Source organism: Thamnophis elegans, chromosome 1 (assembly GCF_009769535.1).
Source record: "Thamnophis elegans isolate rThaEle1 chromosome 1, rThaEle1.pri, whole genome shotgun sequence".
NCBI lineage: Eukaryota > Metazoa > Chordata > Lepidosauria > Squamata > Colubridae > Thamnophis > Thamnophis elegans.
The window spans coordinates 86,083,291-86,095,959 of record NC_045541.1 but is presented as its reverse complement, the minus strand read 5'-3'; the positions used below and the strand labels follow the sequence as shown (position 1 = coordinate 86,095,959).

Below are 12,669 nucleotides of genomic sequence, written 5' to 3'. Positions count from 1 at the left end.
CCCTTGATTCCAACCAGTGGTTAGTAACGGAAATATTAGGAAAATCTTTTTCATTTAGCAAAGCAAGTTAATGATTAGGCTCACCTTTAAGGGTTTTTTTTTTCAGGGGGAAGAAAGAGATAACGTTAAAACAGAACATGGGTATCATTTTTAAATCTTGGAGTGTGTCAGAATGAGGGTTCTGATATGACAAATAATTAGGATGAGGTATTTCATGGATAATACTGCCAGCACCTTGCAAATGTGTTATTTTCCTCTCTTATGTCATTTGGGTGTCTGTGCTAGTAACAGGGAAAGCTTTCCCCCAAACAACTGAGTTATATTTCTTGCCAATAGTGGGACCACCTGGATTCTTATTGGGTGAAAGCCCAACTTGGCCCACCTCCCAGCTTCCTGCCATAGTGCAAAACATGGGCTTGCTATGGAACCCAAATTTACTGTTCTTGGTAGATCTGCACCAGCCTGCTGCATAGGAAAGGGCTCTAAAGAATGGTAACATAAATACTAACAAGGATCTTTGGGTTTTCTCCACTTGGAGATAAGAAGGGGGCAGAATGCTGGTTAACAGATGGTGTCCTTACAGACTCCCAATTTCTGCTGGGGTTGGAAGACCCCCAGGCAGTATTATCTGGGTTTTGTATTGCAACTAAAAAGATTTGTGGCAGAAAATGTCATCATCTGAAAGTGCCTTAAATGTAATTTGCCTTTGCAGCGAAACTTATATAGAAAACTAATCAACTACCAATTGGCAATGTTGCTTTCCCCACAACTGCTCTTTTTCTTGCTGAATGCAGTTTTAGTCTGAGTTAGTTTACAAAAGCGTTTCCCTCTATTTTCTCAGACCATCGTTGAAGTAGTGGTGAGCAGTCTGATGGGAAAAAACAAGCTGAGATATTCTGAATGTGCTTGTGTTCTCTGTCTAGGCACTGTAAGCCCAAAGTAGACAAGACTGTACCCTGTTCCATTCAGTTAATAAATCAGTAAAACGTTACAGATAGTTCTTGAGTTAGGACCTCATTGAACCCAATTTTTTGTTGCTAAGCAAGACATTTGTAAAGTAAATTTTGCCCCATTTTATAACTTTTCTTGTCACAATTGTTAAGTGAATCACTGCAGTTTTTAAATTAATAGCACGGCTGTTAAGTGAGTCTGGATTCTCCATTGACTTTGCTTATCAGAGGTTTGCAAAATGTGATCCCATGACCCCAGGACACCGCAACTGTCATATGTATGAGTCAATTACCAGGTGTCTGAATTTTGATCATGTGACCAAGGGGGATGCTGCAACAGTTGTAAGTGTGAAAAATGGACATTAAGTGACTTTTCAGTGCCATTGTAATTTTTAATGGTCACTAAACAAACTGTTGTAAGTGAGAGACTTACCTGTATTTATTAAATGTATCTGTCACCCATCTTGCAGCTCAAGGCAAGTATATAATATAAACATATGTAATATTGAAGGTAGCATTTGACCAACAATGCTAGCAGATAACTGGTGTTTTTGTTCTCTGTGAGTCAATACATTTTTTAAAAACTCTCCTTGTTGGTGTTTATCATTGCAGCTTGTGGCAAAGAAATGAAATCCACATGTGATATATGAATAAAGAAGTATTTCCTGTTATCTTTCCCAAGTTGGCCACTGCTCTTCACTGAATGGGTGTTTATTATGAATGTAACAAAAAAAAATCTCTTTTCAGTTTCTCCATAGTGTACAACATTTTAAGTACGTTCCAGAGTTCAGTGGAGCTTACTCCAAAATAAATGGATATGGGATTACAGACTTCAAGTGTAAATTTGCCCACACTCTCTGGGAATAATTCCCACTGAATTTGGTGAAGCTCCCTCTTCTAGTGTAAATGTGTCTATTCAGTTCTGATATGAGGCAGGAACTGCAAATGATCTGCTTTGAAATGCATTGGCATAGTAAACTATTTGTCTGATAAGGCAAATAACATCAGAGAAGAAAGTCTTCTGTTTGTATTTCAGCCAAACATATGCACACTTCATCACTTGCCACCAAACCTTTGGGCTAACCTTCAGGAAATGGAAAAATACAATCAGCAAATTTGAATAATTCAACTTTGGCACTTGATCAAATATTCTGGTAAAAGAAGACCAGATCAGTCAAAATGCTGATTGCATCTACCACGTCTGGTAAGTTAGGATTGTGGCTTACCAAGGAAGCTGTCAAATTGGTAGGAATGCAGACAGTGTTAAATTTACACGAATATCAGACTGTAACTGCATACTATTGCTTTATGGCCTGTGTATTTGGAGTGTTGTTTTTTGGGGGAGGGACTTTTTTATTTACAAAACAGCATTTCTGATATGCAGAGTGATTGTGCAGCAAGAATGACACACACACACACAAACTCACACACTTCCTAACAATCCAAAGAATGAAAGAAACAAGAAAAGATGGAAGGAAGAAAGGAGGAAATAGTTGAATCTCGGGGAAAATGGTCCAAATGAAAATTGGTGATAGATTAGCTTTAACATAGGAATAAAGGAAGTTTTAGATATTAAAAAAAACCCTTATTTTGGAAGTGAAAAGTGTGTGTACAAATAAAACCTCTTATCCTGCCTTGGATTTACCTTCCACTTTTCTCCTACCTCATTTTGTTCTTGAACTTCAGTCCCTTCCAAATTAGTATGGAAAACTGGGAAAAAACGAAAAGGTAATTGTGATGAGTTTCTCTTAATCAGGGCTCATTGTAGCACATTCGTTCTGCTTGGGTACTGTAATATCAGGAACTGGAAACATATAACATATACTTGGTGAAAGAAAAAAATGTATATACAGATGCCCCTCGATTTACAACAATTCACTTAGTGACTGTTCAAAATTACAATGACACTGAAAAAAGTGACTCATAACTATTTTTCACACAACCATTGCAGCATTCCCATGGTCATGTGATCAAAATTCAGGCGCTTGGCAACTGGTTCGTGTTTACGACAGTTGCAGTGTCCTAAACTTCCCCAAAGGGGATCACATGATGAGCAAAGTCAATGGGGAATCCAGATTCACTTAACAACCACATTACTAACTTAACAACTGCAATGTTTCACTTAACAAATGTGCAAAGAAAAGATAACAAAATGAATTCACTAAAATGTCTCACCTAGCAATGGAAACTTTGGGCTCAATTGTGGTTGTAAATTGAGGACTACTTGTATTGCACAAAGTCATGCATAATAAATTACCTGAGCTGAAATGCCAGCCCAATAAGTACAGTAATTGGTTCTGACAGAATAAAGCTACACAGTGACAGTGGATAATAGATCCTATCCTTTGGTAGCAGAGGTGAAGCTTCCAAGGCTGAAGACTTTGCAGTGAACATGTGGGAGCAGGTCACCCAGCATCCCTTGCTGATGCCCAGGCTTGAAAGCAACTCACCTCAAACACAAGACCCAGAAAGGCATCATCTGTGCATTGCCAGAACGTTGTTATTTCTGCAAGAATCCGGCTGGTATTGGGGGTTTATGACAGCCGGTGAAGTCAAGCAGCTGCTCCAGAGGATGCCGGAGAAGACCACAAGTATGCGGACGATACCCAGTTGTATCTGTCCACCCCGTGCCAACTCAGTGAAGCGGTTGACATGATGTGCCAGTGCCTGGAGGCTGTCAGGGTCTGGATGGGGGTAAACAAGCTTGCGCTCAATCCAGACAAGACAGAGTGGCTGCTGTGTTTCCCTCCCAAAAATTGGCTAAGCATTCCATCACTCAGGCTGGGGGGTGAAATTCTACGCCCCTCAGACAGAGTTCGCAATTTGGGAGTCCTCCTGGACCCATAGCTGACCTTAGAACATCATTTGTCGGCTGTGACCAGGGGGGCATTTGCCCAGGTTCACCTGGTGCACCAATTGCGTCCCTACCTGAACCGGGAGGCACTCGCAACACTCACTCGTGCCCTTGTGACCTCAAGACTGGACTACTGCAATGTGCTCTACATGGGGCAGCCCTTGAAGAGCATTCAGAGACTTCAGCTCGTCCAGAATGCAGCCGCGCGAGCGATTGTGGGTGAACCTCGGTACACCCACGTTACACCTATCCTCCGCGAGCTGCACTGGTTACCGATTGGTCTCCGGATATGCTTCAAGGTGCTAGTCGTCACTTATAAAGCCGTTCATGGTATTGGACCTGGGTACTTGAGAGACCGCCTGCTGCCAATTACCTCCCAAAGGCCCATTAGATCCCACAGATTAGGCCTCCTCCGGGTTCCATCTACTGGCCAATGTCATCTGGCTACTACCCGGGGGAGTGCCTACTCTGTGGCTGCTCTGGCCCTTTGGAACGAGCTCCCCACAGAGATTCGGACCCTCACCTCTCTCCAGGCTTTCCGAAAAGCCGTTAAAACCTGGCTGTGTCGGCAGGCCTGGGGTTGATGAGTTCCCTTCCCCTCTCGAATCGTGTGACTGTTGTCTTTTAAATTCCCCTGTACCTTTTCTGTTGTAGTTTCTTTGTGTTTACCTCCCCCCCTCTTGGGTTTGTGAGCTGCCCTGAGTCCCTCAGGGAATAGGGCGGCATATAAATAAAATAAACCTTCAAACCTTCAAACCTTTTCTGGTGTGGGACAGTGCTCATCTCAGCTACCTGTTCACACTATTAGTAAAGACCATTCGAGGCCCTACCAATAGAGGCATTGAATACATTGATAGCAAGTTCTGGTTAGACACCAATTCCTTCTTCAAACCTTGGGTTTTGGTCTTTCCAGATGTGGCTAATTTGATTCCGCATTATGTTCTTTCTTGTACTATGGAGAGTGGGAATGATGCTCCTTACCTTCTACCATACCTTTGCCTTCCCCACCCAAGGAGATGACAATATATCATCCAGCCACTGCGCCACAAGTACATTTCTCCCAGCCACCTTTGCCAACTACAAATCAATTGATGCACTGGAAGACAAATCAATTGCCTCTGCCAAAGAGAATGAAGGACTGTTTAAAATGACCTTTTTCAACTTTAAAGCATGCTGTCAGTGTGCCTGGGTCAAGCAACAGAAGTAACACTGAAAACATTGGATTTAATTCTGGCAGTGGAATGGCTTTGACCCACTGATGGAGTTGTATTCTTAAGTGGGCACATTGAATAAATTGCCAACAGAAGAGATTGTTTTTCCTATCATCATCTTCCTTATTTTTCTCCGTTATCTAATTTCATTTTTATGCCATGGAGGAAGGAGTATGCACAAGCACAAAATTCAAGGCTGAAGCTCAAGGCATCTCTCTTTTTTCTCTGATTAGCTTTGCATAACTACTCTCGGCATTTGTAGACTATAACTGTGGAATCACAATTGCACCAGGAACATCCAAGCCTCAGAACTGTATTATTTATTTCCATGGTAGTTACTCTCTCCCCCCACTACTTTTGAGTACATATAGAGTACCCTTCTTTTCCTTTTTCAAGAAGATTATTTAAAGATGGGCATAACTATGTGACTTGCTGTAATTCATTATGGACTTGAATGAAGTCTTCTGGCCATTGGCTATTCTATCATTTGCCTTGATGCATTCATAGTCAAATATAAATATGTTGGACACATATAAAAGTTTGGCTCCAGTTACAATCAACATAAAGATTTTAATTCCTATTAGGTTAACAAAGAGATTACTTATTCTTCCCAAGTTTATTGAACTTGGATCAGAAAGCCCCCCCCTTTTTTCCTCCCTCCCTCTTCAAAGAGGATATTCTTATTTTGAATTAATTTGATCCAAATGATTTGTTGTTAAATTATCCAATGAAGACTTCGACATATCTGTACTCCGTAGCAGTGTCCTTGGAGAAATGGTCACATCCTGAGCATTTCCATAGCGTATGTTTATATTTCTTTGGGAGAGAAAACTTGGGAAACAGGCTGTTTTTCTCCTATTACCGCATTGGAGTCATCCCATTAACTGAATGTTAACTCACACTAGTGCTGTACCAGCACAAAGGAGCTTCAGGGAGAACACAATACCGGCACATTCTTTATCACTATTTCTGCTTGTGAGTACTTGCCTACGTTGATTCTGATACTTGTCAAATAGGGTAGAGAGGATAGCAGGAATTAAGTGTCACTCCAGCTTCCATCTTTCCCAATTGCTCTAATGCACCTTATATTTATTGAATAGGAAGCTAAAATAATACCGCACTGGCTGTACAAGAGTAAGAAAGAATTCTTGGCATTAATTCTGCCTTCCTCTGTCTTATGTCAACAGTAGCCGAGGATGGAGAATTTGTGTTGTCAAAAGATTGTCATTCATATATGTAAAAATCCTCAGGAGAGTTATACATATTTTTATGGTTTTATAGTTCAACAATGAATACCTTGGTGGCGGAATGCCGAGGTGGCGCAGTGGTTAGGGTGCAGTACTGCAGGCCACTTTAGCTGACTGTGATCTGCAGTTCAGCGGTTCAAATCTCACCGGCTCAAGGTCGACTCAGCCTTCCATCCTTCCGAGGTGGGTGAAATAAGGACCCGGACTGTGGGGGCAAATTGTTGACTCAATTTGCTATAAAAAAAAAATTCAGCCCTATGAAGCGCTATATAAGTCTAATAAATAAATAAATAAATAAATACCTGTGCTACCTGTGTGCGCTACAGGAAAGGATCAAATCAGTGGTGGGATTCAATTTTTTTTACTACTGGTTCTGTGGGCGTGGCTTGGTGGGTGTGGCATGGCTTGGTGGGTGTGGCAGGGGAAGGATACTATAAAATCTCCATTGCCTCCCCACTCCAGGGGAAGGTTATGGCAAAATTCCCATTTCCTCCCAATCAGCTGGGACTCAGGAGGCAGAGAATAGATGTGGGTGAGGCCAGTCAGAGGTGGTATTTACTGGTTCTCTGAACTACTCCAAATTTCCACTACTGGTTCTCCAGATCTGGTAAGAACCTGCTGAATACCACCTCTGCATCAAATCCTAGGGCAGTCTTTTCTAACATAGCATCCTTCGCATGGGGACTATAGCATCCTGAATTTTAATTGGCCTAGCTAATGGACAATTCTGGGTGGAATAATTCCACCACATCTGATGCTGTCCTAGATACAACTTGAAACAAAAGAAGCAGTCTGCTCCTTCAGCAATCCAATGTGCTTGGTATAGATAGTCAGTGTCCAATTCTCACACTTTTCCCCCCAAGATTTGCTGTACTTCTGGTTTTATTTTGGATTCTTTGATAACTGATATAACGTGTGTATGTGTGATATTTGCTTTAGATTGCTCTGTTTCTGGAACAAGGGCTAATGACTGGAAGAATATCTATTAAAAATAAACAAACACAATACATTGTATACTGCACAATATTTATGAGAGTCAGGGTTTAAGAAATAGTATGTAAAAAAACCTTTGTTTTCCTCATTTAGTTTATCTTTTTTCTGTTTTTTAACATTGATAAATTTGCATTGCTTATAGCTTTCCTCAGTTTGCTTCATAGCAGTTGGTGACATGAAATAAGATGAAGACTTGGGTCTGCTGCTAATATTTTCCAAGCTACATTGCCAAGTTGGGGATAATGATCTTTCCTTAAACACATGAGATTGCAACTCAGCGATAAACACTTCCAATTAATGTTCCACTTGCCAGAAAGTTGTTTCTTAGAGGGCAAAATTGTTAAATCCTCAACTCTGGTTCTGATTTAGATGCCCACTTTTGGTGATACTGCAGTGGCTGGGATGCTTTTACTTTTAAGCATGTGATAAGATATGTTACATCTAATACAGCTGAGGTCTTGCTAGGTGAGATGATAAGCGATGTAGGCAGGGATGGGCTTCAAAAATGGCAGCAATGGGTTCGCTGCCCCGTTGCTGGGTGGGCGTGGCCATGGTAGGCAGGGCCTAGTCAGGAGGGCATTTTTCATCCTCCCCAGACTATGGAGGCTTTCCTTGAGCCTCTGGGAGGGTAAAAACTGCTTCCCCCAGGCTCTGGAGGCCCCCTGGAAGCTGGAAACAAGCCCATTTCCAGATTTCCAGAACCCGTGGTAGGCCGGTTTTCTCCCCACCCTGAGCCTCTGTGCGGGGGGCAGGATGGGGAGGGTGTGGCCAGCAGGGGTGGCATTTGGGGATTCGCCAAACTGGTCAGAATTCTAGCTAGAGGATCGCCTGAACCTGTGCGAGCCCCCAGCAGCCACCCCTGGATGTAGGAACAGGAGGGCAATTAAATCTGAAAAATCCAGCTCCTGTTTTTTTTCTTTTTGATCTTTTTTTAAAGTATTGAAAGTATGGCTGCATAAAGAGACATTCACCAATTCCCATATCCCATCAAACAGTTTCTCCAAGATGCTAAGACTTAAATGAAAATTTATAAACTATAATGATTGGATTTTCACAACATGCTATAAAAAGAAATTACATTATAGCACAGTGCAGTATGAATAGGGTAATGACTGCATAAAGGTCAACCCCCAAATAATCCGAATGTATGTTGTGTTTTTAAAATGTTTGTATTGTTTTATGTTCTTCCCCTGTATGTTATTTTATTCGTACTTGTAAGCCGCCCTGAGTCCCCCCCCCCCGGGATTGGGCGGCATATAAACCCATTAAATTGACAAATTGAATTGATAAAGAAGCTTAAAGCCAAAGAAAGGGGAAAGCAATATTCAAGAAATAAACTGCATACAAGTAGCAATTCATTATGAGGAAATTGATTGAAATAATGAGAGCATCTTCCTAAGTTCATAGTTGCCTTGAATTCACCCAGCAAGTTCCTTTCTCCATTCTCCCAAGAATTTTGGATGATAGATCTTCTCATGATTTGAGGAACAGTTATCATTGTAGGAGTGAAATTAGAGATGAAACAGTTGGAAGGTCAGCTTGGAGATAACAAGAAACCTGTTATGGACGTGTTTTCTCTGAAAGAGAACGTTGTCTTCACCTATTAGATTGGACCTTGAAAGCAATTGTCTATTGTTTTGTCATTTTCAGGCTTTGGAAATTTGACTATGAAAAATTTGGTCTTGTCAACTTAGGGCTACCATACATGTGCTACAAAACCTTAAGTAGCCACTAGATAGCAGGGAAGAGATACAGAAAATCCCATCTTTGTTGTTTTCTGGTGTTTGCTAGATATTTATGATACTTACCGGTACATGCTATTAAAATGTGAGCAGTTAACAACAGCATACTACCGTCAAAGCGTCTTAATTAAAGTGTGCACAGAAAGATCATTATACAGTGAAAACTAATAAGGGTAGAATTAAAATGTCACAATTTAGAATATAAACAATAGCAATAATCATAAAACTTGTATAAACAACCATAATTAGCATTATCTTATTCTGTGAATACACTTTCCATTTTCAGCTATTGCTGAAGGGCCATTAGCGATGAGAGTGATGAGGCCTGGCAACGATCTCCAGGGAATGATATTCAAAAGTGGACATTTCATTTCATTTCATTTCATTTCATTTATATGCCGCCCTTTTCCCCAAGGGGACTCAGGGCGGCTCACAATTCAAATCAGGGAAGGGGGGGTACAGACAGAAAATAAAAAGACGAAACATAACAATACATAATTTAAAAACACACAACAGTCATACCATTCGAGATGGGGGCAACAGCTCTTTAGCCCCAGGCCTGTCGGAACAGCCAGGTTTTAAGGGCTTTGCGGAAGGCCTGGAGGGTGGTGAGGGTTCGAATCTCCACAGGGAGTGGACACTAAAGCTTTGTTGTGATGTAGCGCTATTGATTCTGTTTTAATAGTGATATCTTTAGTTTTATAAACCACAGAATTATTGAGGAATTGATGATACACAAACACTATAAATTAATAAATGGGTTAAAAAAAACTTCTTTACAAAAGATTTAGTGGCATACTCCATCTGCAGGTTGAGGAAAGGTGCTGCTGATAAATTCGAATCTCCTCAAAGTGGAAAAATTACAAGAATGTAAAAACAAATCAACCACAATCTTCAGTATTCTCTATTCTTATATACTGTAAGTTAGAGTCCCCCAACCTTTTCTGGGTTGGCAGCCGGAACAGGAGAGGGGAGGGAGGAAAGAGGGGATGGTTTTGTGGGAGGAGCAGGTGTGTGTGTGTGTGTGTGTGTGTGCTCCCTTGTTGCTTACAAGAGTGGCGCCATGAGTGCCTGCAACACACACACAAGTGAGGCCCCAAGCGCCTGCGACGCTGGTGTGAATGCAGCCACAAGTGCTCTTACGAGTGGGGCCTCAAGCGCTTGTGATGTTTACGTGAGGCCTTGAGCGCCCATGATGCTCGTGCGAGTTGATGCTCATGTGAGTGGGACTGTGCACATGTGTGCCATGCACCAGCTATCCACTCACATGGCCCAGTTGCGAAAAGGCTGCGGACCAGTAGTGGGCTACAGCCCACAGGTTGGGGACCCTTGTTGTAAGTAATATATCCATATTTTGGGAATTAATGCTCTTCTGAAAAATTGATTTTGTAGGAAAAAATAGCCATAATACAGCTATTTTTACTATTTAGCTTAGGTAGTCCCCTCAAAAAGAAAAATACTTCTTTTTTAACCACAGTCGTATGTTCATTGTATAGAAAGAATGGTTCCCCATGCTTGAAGAAGGCACTCGTTTCCTTTTTCTAGTCATTTGTCCGTTAACATGAACAGGAATAACATCCATGTGGTAGCACAGAAACGTACTGCAAGTTTGAGTATTCTCATGTGAAGCTTATTCCTAAGCCAATGAGAGAAGATTTAAGGGGAGGGAGAGGGAGGGGGTTGAGCCTTGTGCTCTTATAGAAATCCCTTTCTGCAATGATGCTGCACTGTGAAGGACAATAAAGGGAACTTTATTAACGACCTGATCTTAGACTGAGAAAGCGATTCTGAATAAACCAGATAACTCTATGAAATTTTTCACTTTCTCCATAATACCCAGATCTGTTCTATTGGAGTTGGTAAAGAGAACATTTAGCTGTCCTTGATATGAAATTAGCCCAGTTGAGAAATTCATACTTTGGTTTAAGTCCAACCTTAATCTCAAAGACATTTGTTTAACAGTTAACTGGATTACCCTTAGCTGCTTTCAACAGAGAATGTAATATGTCTGAATGCTCCACGTAATGAAATGGAAGGCTTCTATTCTGGAGTGGAGCATGCTTCCTGTTCACTCCATCTGCTGCTGATTTAGGATAATTGAAAAAATTTTCAACCTTCTTCTGGAATCCAAAGAGAATATTCTCCTCCTGGAATTTAATCTCTAGGGAAATCATGAACCCAGTCTTCAAAAATCTTTGAAAGATCACTCTGTGCTAAATAATCTTTTCCCACCAATGTTATTAAAACATGACCTTTGTTTCTTGCTGAAGTTCATAGACTTTCTTCCTCAGCACATCCACCAATCATCATATTTCTCTTAATGGAAATCCACAGGAAGCATTCAGGAGACTGGGTTAAACATATGCAAAAAGAAAAAAAAGTGCAGCTAGCAATACTGGTATAGTTTCAGAATACAACAGATCAAAAGAATGCATATTCTCTCCAGTAAATAATTGCAACCACTGCTTCATTTTACCCCAGAACAGAAAATGAAGCCTCAGGCCCATCTACTTCAGCATTCCTTATTATACTTTGGGGAACTAGGATGCTTAAAAATATGAAGTGTCCTCTTCTCATGTTTCTCCCTAGTAGTCTAAATAGGGTAAGTGGCCTACAATTCAGGAAGTAATACAGTGTTTTCAAGATTAGTAGCTGCGGATACTTTGAATCTCCATGAATTTGTCCAGCTTCTTTTAAGGTGCCTAAATAGAAGGCCTTCATGGCACATGTTAGTCAATTTAACTGTTCTAGAAAGTCTTGAAAATTGCTCCTGAATCAGCCAACATTTTTTTTCCCCAGTAACTGGCGACTTACACATTTGTTCTTTGAGAGCAACAAAACAAACAAGGTGCTTTCTTCTAAAAGGTCCATTTTGGCTGCATTCAAATGGAGTTACGGTACTTAATCAGGAATATTCAGCCACGTTTTGGTTGACGGGAATGTCATACTTTATATACGGTATATATCAAATTCAAATATTGTGTGCCTACCAATATTTCTCAAACTCCATAAGTTTGGACACCATATTTTGATGAAAATATATCGTGCTTTTGAACAACTGGAAGTCTGATTTTCTATGCAATAGAATTTATGGATTTGTGACTGTTTTTCCTTCCTTGAGGTGTTGAACAAATTGGCTCTTGTAGGAAAAAAGGAAAAGAAAAATCAATATCCTCACTATAAATCTGAATGAAAATAAAAACAATGAGGGAAAAAGGACAAATAATAAACACAAAACAAAAAAAAATAATTATAAATAATGCAGCTCACTTTTTAGACAATAAATTAAACCTTTTCCATACTACATCATATTAGTTATATTTTCTAACACATTAATTTGTGTATAAAATGTGTGCATGTTATCAATCCAGAATTTTTTCTTAATTGATATCCATGCATGGTAAATCAAAAGTTTGCTATCATTTAATAGATCTCAATGATTGGAATAAGATTTAACACTACATCTTGACACTTATTCTGTGCCCTAACACTATATTTACCACTGTGTTAATAACTTTATGAATTTTTAAATATTTATCTACAGTAGATAGTGTTGATATCCAAAGTAATGACTTCAAAAGAGTCTTGTATCTCATTTGGTCTTGTGCTATGGTATTCCCCTTGGGATCAAGGTATTTTTGTACTCCATCACTCTATCACTTGTAGGAGGTA

At 40.3% G+C, this 12,669-nt stretch overlaps 1 protein-coding gene and 1 pseudogene across 1 annotated transcript in view; both read left to right on the top strand.

The window, feature by feature from the left end:
• Nucleotides 1-12,669, top strand: part of DENND2B (DENN domain containing 2B) — a 151,193-nt gene that overhangs the window by 13,344 nt on the left and 125,180 nt on the right. The window lies entirely within an intron of this gene.
• On the top strand, nucleotides 3,343-4,955 carry LOC116505590 (annotated as a pseudogene).